The sequence below is a fragment of the Oncorhynchus masou genome, chromosome 12 (genome assembly GCF_036934945.1).
Source record: "Oncorhynchus masou masou isolate Uvic2021 chromosome 12, UVic_Omas_1.1, whole genome shotgun sequence".
Classification (NCBI taxonomy): Eukaryota; Metazoa; Chordata; class Actinopteri; order Salmoniformes; family Salmonidae; genus Oncorhynchus; species Oncorhynchus masou.
In genome coordinates this window covers 76,581,943-76,602,513 of record NC_088223.1, presented here as the reverse complement: position 1 = coordinate 76,602,513, position 20,571 = coordinate 76,581,943, and the positions used below count along the sequence as shown (strand labels likewise).

General features: G+C 43.3%; 1 pseudogene; it reads right to left on the bottom strand.

The window, feature by feature from the left end:
• Positions 1–1,770: 1,770 nt before the first annotated feature.
• Positions 1,771–17,506, bottom strand: LOC135549404 (vacuolar protein sorting-associated protein 11 homolog; annotated as a pseudogene).
• Positions 17,507–20,571: the final 3,065 nt, after the last annotated feature.

Below are 20,571 nucleotides of genomic sequence, written 5' to 3'. Positions count from 1 at the left end.
AGCACAGCGGCGCGGTAGGAAGCCCGAGAGTCAGCCCCAAAAATTTCTTGGGGGGCACACAGGAAGTGTGGCGAAGCCAGGTAGGAGACCTGCGCCAACTTCCTGTGCTTACCGGGGGGTGAGAGAGACCAGGCAGACACCGTGTTATGCAGTGGAGCGCACAGTGTCCCCAGTGCAGGTGAGCATCGAGCCAAGTGCCATGAAGCCGGCTCTACGCATCTGGTCCCCAGTGTGTCTCCTTGGGCCGGCTTACATGGCACCAGCCTTGGGCACGGTCCCCGGCTCGCCTGCATAGCCCAGTGCGGGCTATTCCACCTCGCCGCACTGGCAGGGCGACCGGGAGCATTCAACCGGGTAAGATTGGGCAGGCTCGGTGCTCAAGAGCTCCAGTGCGCCTGCACGGTCCGGTCTATCCGGTACCACCTCCACGCACCAGCCCTCCGGTAGCAGCCCCCCGCACCAGGCTGTCTCTCCGTCTCATTCCTACAGGTGCTCCCACCTGTCCAGTGCTGCCGGAGCCTTCCTCCTCTCCAGCGCTGCCGGAGTCTCCTGCCTGTCCAGCGCTGCTAGAGCCTTCCTCCTCTCCAGCACTGCCGGAGTCTCCCGCCCGTTCAGCGCTGCCGGAGTCTCCCGCCTCTCCGGCGCTGCTAGAGCCTTCCTCCTCTCCAGCACTGCCGGAGTCTCCCACCTGTTCGGTGCTGCCAGAGCTCCCACCCCTCATTCCAGAGGCGCTAGAGCCCCTCATTCCAGAGGCGCCAGAGCTACTCAGTCCAGTGCTGCCAGAGCCTTCCTCTCCAGCGTTGCCGGAGCTTCCCGTCTGCCCAGCGCCATCAGAGTCGCCAGTCTGCCCAGCGCCGCCTGAGCCACCCGTCTGCCCAGTGCCGCCAGTCTGCCCAGCGCCGCCAGTCTGCAAGGAGCCGCCAGTGCCGCCAGTCAGCCAGGGGCCGCCAGTGCCGCCACTCAGCCAGGGGCCGCCAGTGCCGCCAGTCAGCCAGGGGCCGCCACTGCCGCCAGTCAGCCAGGGGCCGCCACTCAGCCCAGAGGCGCCAGAGAACCCTCAGCCCAGAGGCGCCAGAGAACCCTCAGCCCAGAGGCGCCAGAGCCCCTCAGCCCAGAGGCGCCCCCGCCCCTCTGTCCAGAGCTTCCGCCCCTCTGTCCAGAGCTTCCGCCCCTCTGTCCAGAGCTTCCGCCCCTCTGTCCAGAGCTTCCGCCCCTCTGTCCAGAGCTGCCCCTCAGTCCAGTGGAGTCATTTGGTAGGGTCACCGTGGTTAGGAGACGACGGAAGCGGACAAGAAGGCGGACTAAGACGTTGGTAAAGTGGGGTCCGCGTCCTGCACCAGAGCTGCCACCGCGGACAGACGCCCACCCAGACCCTCCCCTATAGGTTAAGGTTTTGCGGCCGGAGTCCGCACCTTTGGGGGGGGGGGGTACTGTCACGTTCTGCAGTCTGTTTGTTTTTCTATGATTTGGGTATTTCTATGTTTTGGCCTAGTATGGTTCTCAATCAGAGGCAGGTGTCATTAGTTGTCTCTGATTGAGAATCATACTTAGGTAGCCTGGGTTTCACTGTGTGTTTGTGGGTGATTGTTCCTGTCTCTGTGTTTGCACCAGATAGGGCTGTTTTTGGTTTTCCACGTTTATTGTTTTGTAGTGTTCGTTTTTCTTTTTTTTATTAAACATGAATCAATATAACCACGCTGCGTTTTGGTCCGCCTCTCTTTCAAGTAAAGAAAACCGTTACAATTTGGAGAAGGCACAACAAGGGACATTTATTTCTTTATTCAAAGAGTTAGAAATCTACTTGGAAAAAAACACTTTAAAACATGACAAAAAAATTCTAACTTATTAAAGATTGTAAATTACAAGGGAGTGCTCAAAGACATTATATACACATTATACAATAAAAACCTAAATCAAGTGCATGAAACATAATCCTTCCAACAATCCATCATTCTTCTGAACCTCTGTGCTCAGTGCATGGACCAGGGTTGTGTTTATTAGGTACCAAATGGAAGAAAACAGGTAATAAATGGACTTGTCCAATAAGAAACGCTCATATTCATTTTCTGGTGCAAAGCATTTAAAAAATGTTTTCCGTTAATTGCCCTAATGAACACAATTCCCCAGATGCACAGACGTGTTAAGTAACATGCATCAGAACATCATCACACATTCAGAAACACCTGGCATAGCAACAAACTACCAACACATCTCTTACTGGTGTTGCAGCAGGAGTCTGACTCAGATTCATCTTGACTAAATAGTGTGGCATCCTGAACTTCAGAACAAAGCACAATGGGTCAGGGTCCCCATTGAACAGAGGGTCTGCTGCTCTGCATCTGGGTATAATAGTTAATTCTTAGCTTGAGCAGAAGACAGCGTGTTTTAACAACTGGCGTATAACACAGCATCAAATGGCTTTTCACACTACTGAGCCACAAACCAAACCAACCAACCATGCTGAGAAGAACAATCTGAAAAGAAAATATGAGAGCCAACCCAGTTTGGTTTGGGTAAGCATGATCGTATGAGTAATAGTGTAATAATAACCAGAATGAGTAATAATTTTATTTATTTTTATTTATTTATATAATAGTGTAGGGTTGAAAACCACATCCGTTGGGCGCTGTGGCCCTCAGCTCTTGGTGTGGATGAGAAGGTCCCTCTGCAGGTCTGCCTCCAGGCTTCCCGCCTTGCTGCCCGGAGGGTCAGTGACCAGGGTCAGCTTGTTGAACACCCCGCGGCCAAAGTAGTCCGCCACGGAGAGACCGTTGTTGGAGCTGCGCAGCTGAAATGCATAGAAATAAAAAAGTGAGCCATCATAGAGAAGTAGTAGGCTTCACATCAGTTCTGAAAGAAAGATCGAGAACTTTCGTGGTAGATTAAATGTTTAAATAGTGAATTTTATATTGAACCTTAGACTTCATATATTAAGTGTTGCACTATTACTAGTTCTTATTGAATTAATTAACCTCGATACAAAACTGTTGTAGTTTTAAGTAGTGCCAATATAGCAGAGAAAAGACAAGCAAAGAGTGTATTTCCATGTTGTGTGTGTGTGTTACGGCTCTCATTTGTAGAATGAAGAGTGGACCAAGGCGCAGCATGTAGGCGTACATCGTCTTTTTATTGATGACACCAAAACAAAATAATAAAGACAAAAAACGAAAGCGCACAGTTCTATAAAGCTAACCAGAAAACAAGATCCCACAAACTCAGCTGGAAAACAGGCTGCCTAAGTATGATTCCCAATCAGATACAACAATAGACAGCTGCCTCTGGTGAACCACACTCGGCCAAAAACAAAGAAATAGAAAACATAGAATTTCCCACCTGAGAAAACATAGAATTTCCCACCTGAGTCACACCCTGACTTAACCAAACATAGAGAATAATAAGGATCTCTAAGGTCAGGGCGTGACAGTGTGTGTGTGTTGTGGTGGTTCATTTCTTTACTTTCAATCTCTTTTCGATTTTTAATCCGTTTATACCTTCCGGTAACCTGCCTCGCCCAATGTGATACGGAATCGCTATTATTTTTAATTTTTAGAACACACTCAAGAACCTCCAGAAGCTAACTAGCTACTAGCTATTTAGTCATTGTTAGCCACTGCTAGCGGCTTTTACCTTTTACCTTCTGCACAGCCAGCCAGTTTTTTAAAACCTGGATAATAGTCGCCAGTCTAGCTTCCCTGCCCCATACACCGCTGCCCCCTGGACACTGATCACTTGGCTACATAGCTGATGCATGCTGGACTGTCCATTAATCACGGTACTCCATTCTGCTTGTTTATGTTTATCTGTCGGCCCCAGCCGCACTCAGGCTCTGTGTGTAGTTAATCCGACCCTCCCTGCCTAGTCAACGCCATTTTACTTGCTGTTGTTGTGCTAGCTGATTAGCTGTTGTTGTCTCACCTACTGTTTTAGCTACTGTTTTAGCTAGCTCTCCCAATTCAACACCTGTGATTACTGTATGCCTCGCTGTATGTCTCTCTCAAATGTCAATATGCCTTGTATACTGTTGTTCAGGTTAGTTATCATTGTTTTAGTTTACAATGGAGCCCCTAGTTCCACTCTTCATACCCCTGATACCTCCTTTGTCCCACCTCCCACACATGCGGTGACCTCACCCATTACAACCAGCATGTCCAGTGATACAACCTCTCTCATCATCACCCAGTGCCTGGGCTTACCTCCGCTGTACCCGCACCCCACCATACCCCTGTCTGCGCATTATGCCCTGAATATATTCTACCATGCCCAGAAATCTGCTCCTTTTATTCTCTGTCCCCAACGCTCTAGGCGACCAGTTTTGATAGCCTTTAGCCGCACCCTCATTCTACTCCTCCTCTGTTCCGCGGGTGATGTGGAGGTAAACCCAGACCATGCATGTCCCCAGGCACCCTCATTTGTTGCCTTGGTTTCATGCATGTCAACATCAGAAGCCTCCTCCCTAAGTTTGTTTTACTCACTGCTTAGCACACTCTGCTAACCCTGATGTCCTTGCCATGTCTGAATCTTGGCTCAGGAAGGCCACCAAAAATTCTGAGATTTCCATCCAACTATAACATTTTCCGTCAAGATAGAACTGCCAAAGGGTAGAACTGCCAAAGGGGGAGGAGTTGCAGTCTACTGCAGAGATAGCCTGCAAAGTAATGTCATACTTTCCAGGTCCATACCCAAACAGTTCAAACTACTAATTTTGAAAATTACTCTCTCCAGAAATAAGTCTCTCACTGTTGCCACCTGCTACCGACCCCCCTCAGCTCCCAGCTGTGCCCTGGACACCATTTCTGAACTGATTGCCCCCCATCTAGCTTCAGAGTTTGTTCTGTCAGGTGACCTAAACTGGGATATGCTTAACACCCCGGCAGTCCTACAATCTAAGCTAGATGCCCTCAATCTCACACAAATCATCAAGGAACCCACCAGGTACAAGCCTAAATCTGTAAACAAGGGCACCCTCATAGATGTCATCCTGACCAACTGGCCCTCCAAATACACCTCTGCTGTCTTCAACCAGGATCTCAGCGATCACTGCCTCATTGCCTGTATCCGCTACGGAGCCGCAGTCAAACGACCACCCCTCATCACTGTCAAACGCTCCCTAAAACACTTCTGTGAGCAGGCCTTTCTAATCGACCTGGCCCGGGTATCCTGGAAGGACATTGACCTCATCCCGTCAGTTGAGGATGCCTGGTCATTCTTCAAAAGTAACTTCCTCACCATTTTAGATAAGCATGCTCCGTTCAAAAAATGCAGACTCAAACTGTAACCCAAACTGTTACAGACCTATATCCATCCTGCCCTGCCTATCTAAGGTCTTCGAAAGCCAAGTCAACAAACAGGTCACTGACCATCTCGAATCCCACCGTACCTTCTCTGCTGTGCAATCTGGTTTCCGAGCCGGTCACGGGTGCACCTCAGCCACGCTCAAGGTACTAAACGATATCATAACCGCCATCGATAAAAGACAGTACTGTGCAGCCGTCTTCATCGACCTTGCCAAGGCTTTCGACTCTGTCAATCACCATATTCTTATCGGCAGACTCAGTAGCCTCGATTTTTCGGATGACTGCCTTGCCTGGTTCAACAACTACTTTGCAGACAGAGTTCAGTGTGTCAATTCGGAGGGCAGACTGTCCGGTCCTCTGGCAGTCTCTATGGGGGTTCCACAGGGTCCCATCCTCGGGCCGACTCTTTTCTCTGTATATATCAATGATGTTGCTCTTGCTGCAGGCGATTCCCTGATCCACCTCTACGCAGACGACACCATTCTATATACTTCCGGCCTGTCCTTTGACACTGTGCTATCTAACCTCCAAACGAGCTTCAATGCCATACAACACTCCTTCCGTGGCCTCCAACTGCTCTTAAACGCTAGTAAAACCAAATGCATGCTTTTCAACCGTTTGCTGCCTGCACCCGCACGCCTGACCAGCATCACCACCCTGGATGGTTCCGACCTTGAATATGTGGACATCTATAAGTACCTAGGTGTCTGGCTAGACTGTAAACTCTCCTTCCAGACTTATATCAAACATCTCCAATCGAAAATCAAATCTAGAGTCGGCTTTCTATTCCGCAACAAAGCCTCCTTCACTCACACAGCCAAACTTACCCTAGTAAAACTGACTATCCTACCGATCCTCGACTTCGGCGATGTCATCTACAAAATTACATCACTCTACTCAGTAAACTAGATGCAGTTTATCACAGTGCCATTCGTTTTGTCACTAAAGCACCTTATACCACCCACCACTGCGACCTGTATGCTCTAGTCGGCTGGCCCTTGCTACATATTCGTCGCCAGACCCACTGGCTCCAGGTCAACTACAAGTCCATGCTAGGTAAAGCTCCGCCTTATCTCAGTTCACTGGTCACAATGGCAACACCCATCCGTAGCACTCCAGCAGGTGTATCTCACTGATCATCCCTAAAGCCAACACCTCATTTGGCCGCCTTTCATTCCAGTTCTCTGCTGCCTGTGACTGGAACGAAATGCAAAAATTGCTGAAGTTGGAGACTTTCATCTCCCTCACCAACTTCAAACATCTGCTATCTGAGCAGCTAACCGATCGCTGCAGCTGTACATAGTCTATCGGTAAATAGCCCACCCATTTTTACCTACCTCATCCCCATACTGTTTTTATTTATTTACTTTTCTGCTCTTTTGCACACCAATATCTCTACCTGTACATGACCATCTGATCATTTATCACTACAGTGTTAATCTGCTAAATTTTAATTATTTGCCTACCTCCTCATGCCTTTTGCACACAATGTATATAGACTCCCCTTTTTTTCTACTGTGTTATTTACTTGTTAATTGTTTACTCCATGTGTAACTCTGTGTTGTCTGTTCACACTGCTATGCTTTATCTTGGCCAGGTCGCAGTTGCAAATGAGAACTTGTTCTCAACTAGCCTACCTGGTTAAATAAAGGTGAAATAAAATTTAAAAAATAAAATACTATCAGAGGAGACTTATCACATAAGTCAGAGTTATACTTAAACTAAATTGTTATTAGTGAGAGCTTTGCAATAGCTGGTCGACGAATCACACTCAGATGATTCGTTGAGAGCCCCGAGACAAACATACAAAGGTATTTTATAGCCGAGATGCACCCCTTTCAACCTACATGACGAACAACAGATATATAGAATGGGTCACAAGGTTAAGATTTGTATGAAAGATACCTACCCTCTCTCCAAGATGGCGCCGGAGGAGATGGCCGCCGTTTTACGGTCTCCTAACCAATTGTGCTATTATGTGGGGTTTTTCCGCGATATTTGTAAATTATTTTGTACATAATGTTTCCGCAACCGTATCTTACGGGAAGAAAAGAGCTTCTGGATACCAGGACAGTGATCACTCACCTCGTATTAGACAAAGATTTATTCAACAACAACAATAACAAGCAGGACTCACACAATATTCTCCAAACACCCCACAGGGCAGACATCCCAATCATTAGCAAAAGGAAGCGACGCAGAGGACAAAGAGCCGGATGCCTCGTCTGGACCCACAGAAGACAACTAGGAAAGATGCCGTTACCGTCAATATTACTAGCCAACATGCAATCATTGGACAATAAACTAGATGAGGTACGATCACGAATATCCTACCAATCGGACATCAAAAACTGTAATATCCTATGCTTCACGGAATCATGGCTTAATGACGACATGGATATTCAGCTAGCGGGATACACACTGCACCGACAGATAAGACGAAGGGGGGGCGGTCTGTGCATATTAGTAAACAACAGCTGGTGCATGAAGTCTAAGGAAGTCTCTAGATTTGCTCGCCTGAAGTAGAGTATATTGTGATAAACTGCAAGCCACACTACTTGCCTAGAGAGTTCTCAGCTATACTTTTCGTGGCTGTTTATTTACCACCACAGACAGATGCTGGCACTAAGAACGCACTCAGTCAGCTGTATAAGGAAATAAGCCAACAGGAAACCACTCACCCAGAGGCGGCGCTCCTAGTGGCCGGAGACTTTAACCTCTTGCAACAAGCAATCCCGTATCCGGGAGCGTAATTATAGCCTCAAGCTCATTACCATAACGCAACGTTAACTATTTTTGAAAATCGCAAATGAAATGAAATAAATATATTGGCTCACATGCTTAGCATTTTGTTAACAACACTGTAATCTCAGATTTTCAAAATATGCTTTTCAACCATAGCTACACAAGCATTTGTGTAAGAGTATTGAAAGCTAGCATAGCATTAATCCTAGCATTCAGCAGGCAACATTTTCACAAAAACAAGAAAAGCATTCAAATAAAATCATTTACCTTTGAAGAATTTCTGATGTTTTCAATGAGAAGACTCTCAGTTAGATAGCAAATGTTCAGTTTTTCCAAAAAGATTATTTGTGTAGGAGAAATCGCTCCGTTTTGTTCATCAATTTCAAATTCAAAATCTGGGGCATTTCCTGTTTGAAATTTCATCTTGGTTTCGCCTGTAGCATCAGTTCTGTGGCACTCAGAAGATAAAATCTTTGCAGTTTTGGAAACGTCAGAGTGTTTTCTTTCCAAAGCTGTCAATTATATGCATAGTCGAGCATCTTTTCATGACAAAATATCTTGTTTAAAACGGGAACGTTTTTCATCCAAAAATGAAATACTGCCCCCAGAGGTTCAAGAGGTTAATGCAGGGAAGCTTAAATCAGTTCTACCAAATCTCTATCAACATGTTAAATGTGCAACCAGAGGGAAAAAATTCTAGATCACCTGTACTCCACACACAGACGCGTACAAAGCTCTCACTCGCCCTCCATTTGGTAAATCCGACCACAACTCTATCCTCCTGATTCCTGCTTACAAGCTACACTTAAAGCAGGAAGCACCAGTGACTCGGTCTATAAAAAAATGGACAGATGAAGCAGATGCTAAACTACAGGACTGCTTTGCTATCACAGACTGGAACATGTTCCGGGACTCTTCCGATGACATTGAGGAATACACCACATCAGTCACTGGCTTTATCAATAAGTGCATTGAAGACGTTGTCCCCACAGTGACTGTACGTACATACTCTGGGACCCTGCAAACCATGTTTTCTACCGAAGTCAAATGTAAGGGAGTCCACTGCCCATGGTGTGAATGATTGCTGTCCATACAATGATTTGTACATTGCTAGACATGACCGCCTTGTCAACCTAATAGCCAGCGAGGTGAGACAGGTAGTCTCACCAACAGCACAAATCCATAAACATTCTTGTGTAAGAGGACGCTGGTTAGATGTTGTTGATGAAGTTTTTTCATATGTGCCAAATACAAAAACATGGAGCAGGCCTTTGCCGACAAGCTTCTTAAATACCAGCCCCTCATGGCATGCTTGGACAACCTCAGGTGTAGGTGCAAGCAGGTGCCGCTGATATTTGACAGTCTCGGCCATGTACAAAGGCTTGCAGTGCGTGGCCTCCAGATTACGGCAAAGCAGTTGGCTAGGTACTGTACTGTTTCAGCTGTCGTGGACAGCCGAGCTGTTTGGAGAAGGAGGTGCTTTCTGTACCCTTGAGTGCCCTGTATACAAAGACCTTTTAAATGTTTGGATCCTTTTTTAATGTAAATTTGATTGGTGATTTAAATAGTTAAACATTTAAGTATTTAAATGTGTGTGTGTTCCACCTGTCTGGTGAAGTGGTCGTGTAGGTCTCGCTTCTGGTCCTGGGCATGCAGCATTTCCATGACCTTGCGGTTTTCCGGTGTGCAAGTGAAACACTACCTCGCTCTCTGCATAGCTTTCAAAGCAGTGCTGGTAGAAAGAACGACTGCACAGGAAGTGAACAGAGGGCAGCTCGAGGGGGCTGTTACACATGCTGCATTTGGTCTTCTGGAAAATCTTTGCACTTGTGAGAAAAGAGGCCGTGGCAGAAACAAAAAAATACTTTGAAATCAGTATAGTTTCAATGAATTGTCTGTGGGAGGTTAATTCAAGCTTTAAAAATACAGTACTAAAAACACATTCAAAATGTAGTTAAATTTGCGTCGAAGTTCAGCCATCAAACAAATTTAGAATGTGCTTGTGTATCTTAGTGCGGAGGACTAAAACTGCCCTTAGCCTTCACTCCACATAGATGTCAAAGAACTGGATGGATGGACTATGGAGGAAACTCCAGTTGTGAACATGACCCAGCTCTAGGGGATAGGGTTTGTTTTTGGACTGGACTTTGACTATGATTTTCCTCTCCCTCACCTGCTTCTGAGTTTGGATCTCGGTGCGGAGGTTGGCCGTCTCCTCACGGTACTGGCGGATCTTGCGCTCGTCATCCTCGATCTGCTGTGTTTCCCTCTGCAGCTTGTTGATGAGGACAGCGTGGCTGGGCTACTTTGCAAGTTGTGTGCCAGCGTCTGCACCACTGTGGACCAACACGCGCATAGACAAGCACACAAGTACATACATACACACAAAACTTAGCAACAGTGCCCAATACAATTCTCAAACTTTATAAAACTGTTATAATGCTCCGATTACTTTTCCTATTAACTTATAAAGCCCTATAGATCACTTAACCCAGCAACTGGCACGTTTATCATGAATGTACACATATGACAGAAATAAATAAATCATATATTGATTTGAGTTTAGCCACGCAGTCAAAACAGAACAGAAACACTCTAGCTAGTGAGACATTCAATAACAGGAAGGAAGTGGAGGCAGAAAACTGCAAAGAACACGAGTTTATTTTAAGTTGGTGAGGTCTGAAAGAATTCAGACAGTGACTACTAGGGAAATCCCTTCAGAAAGCACCAGAGTCTTCATCTACAGAGAAGGGGAAAAACTGAGAAAAATGGTCACCAGCTTACCCAATAAGGGAGGCATCAGATTGTTCTGGTCGATGTGCTGCAGGACTTGGCTGATGTAGGCCTTGCAGTTCTCCTCTTTGCGGGCAAAGTAGCCCAGCGCTTGCTCCCACAGGCACATTTCCTGGCAGGCCTCTACCACTTTGCCGTACTCCTCATTCTGCGTGTGGTAGTGCATGATCTGCTGGTACCTAGAGAGAGAATGACATCATTCAAATGACATCATTGATAATTATATCAGTACATACCAATGAAGTCCCCATAGTCTGCACTTGTTCACTCTCCATCACAGATTTTAAAGCATTGGATCTGGGTGTTAAATGGTAGACAATCCGGCTACACCAATCCCATGGTTTTAAATCCATCGGGGTGGAGTCAACGCATGCACACTTCAGAGAGAAGCCGAAATATTGGAATTTGAAGTTTTTCTGACTGCAAAGGTTTAGAGACAGGAAGACTCACAGATTGCCCTTCTCATAGAGGTACAGGACCCCTTCTTTGAAGTTGTGCATCTGGCACAGGATGAGGGCCTTGTCAAATACGGTGTTGTCGCTCCTCATCAAGGACAGTGCTGCCCCCTGCAGGACCTTCTTAAACTGCCAGCGAAAATAGAAAGACAGTCAGACAGACCGGACAAAGATAAAACGTTTGATACTCAAGACAAAACACATAAATAGTTTAACATGAACTGGTGACACTACAAGTTGAGGAAATGTGTTTATTTTGAAATCTTAATTCAAAGTAATTTAGGCTGCAGATACATCATCTAATATTTCATTTGTAACATTTTGCACATTTTGTATATCTATACAAGTTTAGGTTGTTTGCGTGAACACATGGCGGTTTACAGTACACCATCACCTCTTGTTCATGTGCCCAGTCCTGCAGCCGTAGCACTAGCAGCGTGTCGTACACTCCCTGAGAGAAGAAGGGCTCCACCTTGATGATGTGCTCCAGGAAGACCCTTAGTTCCTGCGGGTTATTAGCAAACACAGGGATGAACTCCTCTGAATTGGCCTGGGAGATAACGGTACAAGTTCCATGTAATTTCAGCAAGCCATGACACCCACCATCTCAGATTGTTTTGAAATAATTGCTGTAGTTAGAAATGGATCAGATTAGCATTTCTGCAACATTATTTTGTTGAAATATAATTAGATCCAAATAATTCAGCTAATTGATTGCACCCAAATTGGCCATTTTAATTTAAAGGATTCAAATCCAATTTTATTGGTCACATACACATGGTTAGCAGATGTTTTTGCGAGTGTAATGAAATGCGTGTGGTTCATATCATATTTAATAAATATAGTATCTAACATCCAATTTGGACCAAACTTTTTCCTAACAATGTTATTTTCAATGACGGCCTAGGAACAGTGGGTTAACTACCTGTTCAGGGACAGAATGATAGATTTGTACCTTGTCAGCTCGGGGTTCCGAGCTAACCTTCCGGTTACCAGTCCAATGCTCTAACCACGAGGCTACCCTGCCGCCCCAGGTAGCGCAGAAATGCCACTTACCAATGGCCATAAAGTTGAGGTTCTCGTGTACAGTGAGGCAGGACACCTCTGGTGGCTTGTTCCCAGGAATAGCTGGGAATATTCTGGTACACAGAGGATTCCCGCTGTCTCGCTTGTCCAGATTCCATACCTTTCGCCTGGGAAACAGCTAGGTTTTAATAACAGTTCACAAATAACCAAGAAAACTAACACACTCTTTTTTTGATAGTCTGTATTAAATACATCCTACAAATGTTCTTACAAGGGGGTTAACTCCTTGCTCGTCCTGCCCAACCGAAACCAAAATGCTGTGCTGCTTGAGCGGGTACAGGTGGGTCACTCGCAGCTTGTAAGCCTGAAAGGAGGACAACTGTAGTGAGCGTGTCAAAAACCATATCTGACCATCCATATGTAATTTATTCTGGGTCAAGGAAGCATCAATATAGATCAGGAGAGACAAATGGCCATTCGCATGGAGTTAGGGATAGAGGAGACAATTACAAAGGCAATAATACCCTGTTCGAATACTCTCAAAATGTATATCATTAGCCATAGGACTAAGAAGAGTAATGTTCAAGCAATGTAAATACGTACTCTTCTTAGTCTTATGGCTAGCACATAATATTACGTGACATGACTGGACTGGTGTAAGCAAGCCTTCCACGGCATTACTGTACATCAAATAAAATGTTATTTGTCACATACTTTGTAAACAACAGGTGTAGACCAATAGTGAAATGCTTACTTACAGGCCCTTCCCAACAATGCAGAGGAAAAAATATATATAAATAATTCAAAAATAATAACACAAGGAATAAACACACAATGAGTAACGATAAATTGGCTGTATAAGCGGGGGCCCGAGTTAATTGTGGTAGCTATGTACATACAGTTGAAGTCGGATGTTTACATACACTTAGGTTGGAGTCATTAAAACTCGTTTTTCAACCACTCCACAAATTTCTTGTTAACAAACTATAGTTTTGGCAAGAGGTTAGGACATCTACTTTGTGCATGACACAAGTAATCTTTCCAACAATTGTTTACAGACAGATTGTTTCACTTATAATTCACTATCACAATTCTAGTGGGTCAGAAGTTTACATACATTACGTTGACTGTGCCTTTAAACAGCTTGGAAAATTCCAGAAAATTATGTCATAGCTTTAGAAGCTTCTGATATGCTAATTGACATAATTTGAGTCAATTGGAGGTGTACGTGTGGATGTATTTCAAGGCCTAACTTCAAACTCAGTCCCTCTATTATTGACATCATGGAAAAATCTAAATTAATCAACCAAGACCTCAGAAAAAAATTGTAGATCTCCACAAGTCTGGTTCATCCTTGGGAGCAATTTCCAACCGCGTGAAGGTACCACATTCATTTGTACAAACAATAGTACGCAAGTACAAACACCATGGGACAACGCAGAAGTCATACCACTCAGAAAGGAGATGCGTTCTGTCTCCTAGAGATGAACGTACTTTAGTGTGAAAAGTGCAAATCAATCCCAGAACAACAGCAAAGAACCTTCTGAAGATGCTGGAAGAAACAGGTACAAAAGTATCTGTATCCACCGTAAAACGAGTCCTATACCGACATAACTTGAAAGGCCGCTCAGCAAGGAAGAAGCCACAGCTCCAAAATGGGGACAAATGGCCACTGCTCCAACATGGTGACAAAAATCGTACTTTTTGGAGAAATGTCCTCTGTTCTGATGAATCAAAAATAGAACTGTTTGGCCATAATGACCATAGTTATGCTTGGAGGAGAAAGGGGGAGGCTTGCAAGCCGAAGAACCGCATCCCAACCGTGGGGAACGTCATGTTGTGGGGGTGCTTTGCTGCAGGGACTGGTGCAATTCACATAATAGATGGCATCATGAAGTAGGAAAATTATGTGGATATATTGAAGCAACAACTCAAGACATCAGTCTTGTTAAAGCTTGGTCGCAAATGGGTCTCCAAATGGACAATGACCCGAGCATACTTCCAAAGTTGTGGCAAAATGGCTTAATGGCTTAAGGACAACAAAGTCAAGTATTGGAGTGGCCATCACAAAGCCCTGACCTCAATCCTATAGAACTGTGTGGACAGAACTGAAAAAATGTGTGCTAGCAAGGAGGCATACAAACCTGACTCCGTTACACCAGCTCTGTCAGGAGGAATGGGACAAAATTCACCCAACTTATTGTGGGAAGCTTGTGGAAGGCTATCCGAAACATTTGACCCAAGTTAACCAATTTGAAGGCAATTCTACCAAATACTATTTGAGTGTATGTAAACTTCTGACCCACTGGGAATGTGATGGAAGAAATAAAAGCTGAAATAAATCATTCTCCCTACTACTATTCTGACATTTCACATTTTAAAATAAAGTGGTGATCCTAACTGACCTAAGACAGGGAATTTTTACTAGGATTATTGTTAGGAATTGTGAAGACTGTGTTTAAATGTATTTGGCTGAGGTGTATGTAAACTTCTGACTTCAACTGTAGACAGTGCCTTCAGAAAGTATTATTCCACATTTTGTTGTTACAGGCTGAATTCAAAATTGACTAAATATATGTTTTTTTCTCAACGATCTACCTACACACAATACCCCATAGTGACAAAGTGAAAATATGTTTTGAGAAATGTTTGCAAATGTATTGATAATGAAATACAGAAATATCAAATTTACATAAGTATTCACACTCCTGAGTCAATACATATTAGAATCACCTTTGGCAGCAATTACAGCTGTGCGTCTTTCTGGGTAAGTCTCTAAGAGCTTTGCACATCTGGATTGTACAATATTTGTCCATTATTCTTTTCCAGCTTTGTCAAATTGGTTGTTAGTCATTACTAGACAACCATTTTAAAGTCTTGCCATAGATTTTGTTGTATTATTGACTGTATGTTTGTTTTACTCCATGTGTAACTCTGTGTCGTTGTATGTGTCGAACTGCTTTGCTTTATCTTGGCCAGGTCGTAATTGTAAATGAGAACTTGTTCTCAACTTGCCTACCTGGTTAAATAAAGGTGAAATAAATCAAATAAAATAAATAAAAATTTTCAAGCAGATTTAGTCAAAACTGTAACTCGTTTCCTCGGGAACATTCACTGTCTTTTTGGAAAGCAACTCCAGTGTAGATTTGCCCTTGTGTTCTAAGTTATTGTCTTGCTGGAAGGTGAATTCATTCCAGCTATTAAACTGTAACTGTTTTAAAGTCACCATTGGCTTCATGGTGAAATCCCGGAGTGGTTTTCTTCCTCTCCGACAACTGAGTTAGGAAGGAAACGTGGATCTTTGTAGTGACTGGTTGTATTGATACACCATCCAAAGTGTAGTTAATAACTTTTTTTTGTTTTACCCATCTGCCAATAGGTGCCCTTCTTTGGGAGGAATTGGAAAACCTCCCTGGTCACTGTGGTTGAATCTGTGTTTGAAATTCACTGCTCAACTGAGGGATCTTACAGATAATTGTATCTATTGTTGCACAAAGAGTGAGTCCATGCAACTTTATTATGTGACTTCCAAAGCAAATGTTTACTCCTGGACTTATTTTGGCTTAACCATAACAAAGTGTTGAGTACTTATTGACTCAAGACATTCCAGATTTTCATTTTTAATTAATTTGTAACAATTTCTAAAAACATAATTCCACTTTGACATTATGGGGTATTGTGTATAAGCCAGTAAAAAAACATTATATATAATTTCCACTTTTTTTATCTGACGTTTAGTGCCAAAATGAGCCCTCATTCAATATTCTCCAATGGGATAATCGGTTTTCCTGTAGTCACACCCATTAAGTGCTGTCAATCAATGGTAGATTTCTATTAAACTGGCCCGGGTTGAACTGTCCTCTCACGTAATCGGGCGAAGTTGGAGAGGGAGGAGCGCCCTGCTCAAATTGAACAGCAATCTGCGCCGCTTGGTTATGTTGTCAACAAGCCAGCATGATCCAGCATTCATAAAATATATGTTCACATTTTCAAACTAGTTTCCATTGGGAAGGCATATTATCAAAAGCAATCACTTTTCTCATGTGAAAACACGGAATCCTACTCATAGTCCACGTGCTAACCTATGTCACTTTTGATTTGAGCCGACAAACGTAATCAACTTTAAGCCGGTGGAACACACGCCTAAACGGGTGCTCCGGCAAGATTAATCGAATCCTCCTATATCACCCAGTTACAGCCAATCCGAGTTGTTTAAAGGGGTACAGGGTATGTCTACCCGCCTATCAGCTCTCTTAAAGAAGATGAGATCACTACACTGCCTGATACGCCCGTGTTTTTTGCGCTGAACTCAGCGGTGAGTTGACACCATGGAGTTATGGATTTCATAAACTTTATTCAATCATCATCTAGCCTGCAACATCGCTTGTTTCGTAGTCTGCTGAGCATCATGATCTAGCCTACTTTTACATTAGGACGTTCAATGGCTAAGCAAAGGTAATAAACCTCTTTCGAGAGCAGGCCATGTGAGGTTAGGGAAGAGTTGCTTTTCTCTGCAATTGCCGCGACAAGAAAGACAAAACATATCTAGCGAAAAAGCTTGCTGTGGAGTTCAGATGTTTGTTATTTAGTAACATCTTCAATCAATTGAATGTAGTTTAAATAATTTGGGGCGACATGGGAGGCAAGGTGCGAATTATGGGGGGAGTCAGGGGGACTCAGATCCCCTGGATGAGACGTTAGCTCCCCTAAATCCAAAACATTCCAACTTGAGGGGGGGGCTTTAAATAATGCTAATTTAGTAATTATCCTATTTGTCTAAAATGTAGTGGTAAATATGTTTTACCGTGATAAATATGGAAATAAAAGCATCCTAATGAAACAAACACACCCGCATCTATGTCATGGTTTAAACTACAGGTGTCAAACTTATTCCACAGAGGGCCAAGTGGCTGCGTGCTTTTGCTACAGCTTTGTACTTGATTGATGAATTAAGGTCACTAATAAGTAAGGAACTCCACACACCTAGTTGTCTAGAGCTTGATTGAAAGGAAAAATCAAAAACTTGCAGACACTAGGCCCTCCATGGAATGAGTTTGACATCCCTTGTTAAACCATTTATTTCTGTGATGGTACTGTCCACTCCGTAGTGCTGAATTTAGGCCTCAGCTAAGCTCCTTTATATATAGATGTTACTTTGTACTTCCTCATTTTCTCCATTTGTTTGCCATGCATACTTGATAAAAATAGCATATGCCTTTATTCTAACGCATTACACTTATCCATTGGGTATTTGATTAAGGATCCCATTAGCTGTTGCAAAAGCAGCAGCTACTCTTCATGGGGTCCACACAAAACATGAAATAATACAGAATATTAATAGGCCAGACAAGGACAGACATTTTGCTTTAGTCAGTCAGCTGTTTAGGGTGCTCATTGCTTTGCTTTTCAGTTGCAAGCCGGTACTGGTGTTCTCTGTGCCCAGAAGTAGTCAACCATTTATTTTGCTTTATTATTAAATGACAATAGGCCTATAAGGTGACTATTTCAGTTAGAAGAGCTTAACATTCGGTTAGAAGCTTTCGATTTTGTCATGGCATAGGCCTACATTATTTTGGATTTGTGTGCCCAAGAGAACTGTTTTCACAGTGAAACATCATGAACTGTTACATAGGCATAGTTGCACTTACAGTGCATCTTCAGAGATCTCCACGATCCAGGATTCGTACTGGGTTTAAGTTCAATGTTCTAATTCAATTGTTAAATGCTTAACAATGATAAATAGCCTAACACTGTCATAAATGTAATTAATGTAAGGAAAGAAGGGTAGTGTTTTATTTCACAGGATCTGTGAAGACTCAAAGCATTAACTCATGAACTAGGGTGTAAAACATGTTTTGATTCAACTCATGTATTACATTGAATGTAGGCCACATGTTCTGCGTGTGGTCATGTGGGTAAAATTGCCTCGGCTTGACTACCGGCAGTGGTGTAGGCCTAGTGGAAGGTAATGCCTTTTACTCATCTTTTTCATAAAAATGCATTGAAGGTCTTTTTTCAGAGTTACCTACCTATTTTTTTACCACTACATGACTGGCTACCGCTAGGCCTATTTGAAGTTCATGGTAATACACACTGTGGCCTAGTCTAGTAAATTGACTGTGAGTGTTAAGGTGACCATCCCATTTTCCCAGGACACTTTCAGCCCCATTTCAGTGTCCTGACTTTTCAGGCTGAATGTCATTAGGCACATGGTTTGGTGTTTTGTAACAGATGTCCATTTCCATTCATCAAATGGCAAGAGTATACATGCAGTTTGGATGCGGGGCTTATTTTGGAGTGGAAGAACATGCACAGCCTACTTTTTGAAGTAATTTGTTTGACAACTAGATTAAAATATTATGTCTGGTTGTCTTCATGCCACATTAAAAGGCAATTCATTTTTACAGTTTAAATGGCATCTTTATTATCAGTCTCATAAAACGCAAGAGACCACGCCGAATGTCATAGTGCAATTCGCACACTGAGGGGAGGGATAAAACAATTATTGACGTGATTTAAAAACATATTTTCAAAATGAGTGTTGTTTTCTCTTTGATTTGAGCCCAAACAAAACAGTCAACAGTCAGTCTTGCATAGAAGGTTTCTATGTGTAAAAAAAAACAGAACAAGACAGAGAAAATAATGAAATGATAAAGAAATAGAAAATGGAGCTGAATGTGATGCTGGTCAACTGAGATATGCCATGCATAAAAGGTCTCCTATGTGTGAATAAAAACTAAATTGTCAAGCTATGTATGTAAAACAGACAGGAAAGTAGAAATGCCTTAATGTGATGCAGGTCAACTCTGTTAAAAGTACAAATGTGTTACATTATTTAAACAATTTGATGCACTGAATTAGGTTAATCTTAAGCACATAAAATGAATTTTAACATTTCATTTTAATAAATGCTTTATAAAATTATAATTGTTTCTACATTGTTTTTTACACCGGTCCTAGGAAGAGTAATCCCATGTAGAAAATGTCTGGCCGGCCTGCTGAGTGGCACAGTGGTCTGTGCCACTAGAGATCCTGGTTCGAGACCTGCCGCGACCGGGAGACCCATGGGGCGGTGCACAATTGGCCCAGCATCGTCTGGGTTAGGGGAGGGTTTGGCCGGCAGGGATGTTCTTGGTTGTGGTCCAAATACTTAAAAGACATTGCCTCAGCCCTCAAATTAAGTGGACACTTCTGATGACGTATCATGAAGTCTGACGAGTATACACTTTCAGGGCAAGGGAGGACCACCCTTGGCCGGAAATTCATCACTTGTTCATCCTGTGATGATTGTGTTTTCAGCCACCAGTAGCATATGGGTGCATTATATGCGCTACAGTCAATTATGAGTGCATGTCTACTTATATTAAATATATCATTATTAATATAAGCTTACTGTATCATAACTAGCAAATGAATTAGCTAACTAACATTAGCCTGCTTAGCTGGAACTTCTGATGAAGGAAAATGTTTTAAAATCTACAATTTCCAAAAGATAAGCAAACAAAAACATATTTACTTTTTACGAGACGTGTTTGTGCTGTCATGTGCATTAGGAGCACAATTTCTAATTTATTTGCACTTGTATGTTGACTTCTCCATTGATGTTGTTTTTAAGTTTTTGCAGACTTTTCTTAGCAGATGTACAATCATCGTAAATGTAATTTTGGGGAGTTTCAGGAGCCGGAGTGAACATAATTGTACACTCACAAACTCAACTAAAAACGAGGCCTAAGGGGCTTATGTTGCAAACTTCCCTTGCTTGGCTAATCATTTGGACCACCCTCCAAGATGGCGATGGGGATTCCCACAAGGGCATAAGGCGAGGGTAAGTGATGGTGTCTTTTATGAGTTTGAACAGCAGCCCTTGTCCCATCGTGCACTACCGACTCCTGTGGTGGGACGGGCGCAATGCACGCTGACATGGTCGCCAGGTGTACGGTGTTTCCTCAAAACACATTGGTGTGGCTGGCTTCCGGGTTAAGTGGGCATTGTGTCAAGAAGCAGTGCGGCTTGGCTGGGTTGTGTTTCGGAGGACGCACAGCTCTCGACCTTCGCCTCTCCCGAGTCTGTACAGGAGTTGCAGCAATGGGACAAGACTGTAACTACCAATTGGATCCTACAAAATTGGGGATAAAGGGGTAAAAAAAAAAAAAATTTTTAATTATAACAAAGCACACACCAAAGAAAAGTTATATATATATTTATATATATATACAGTATATATAATATTTAAATAATGTCTGCCCCCCCGTAAATAA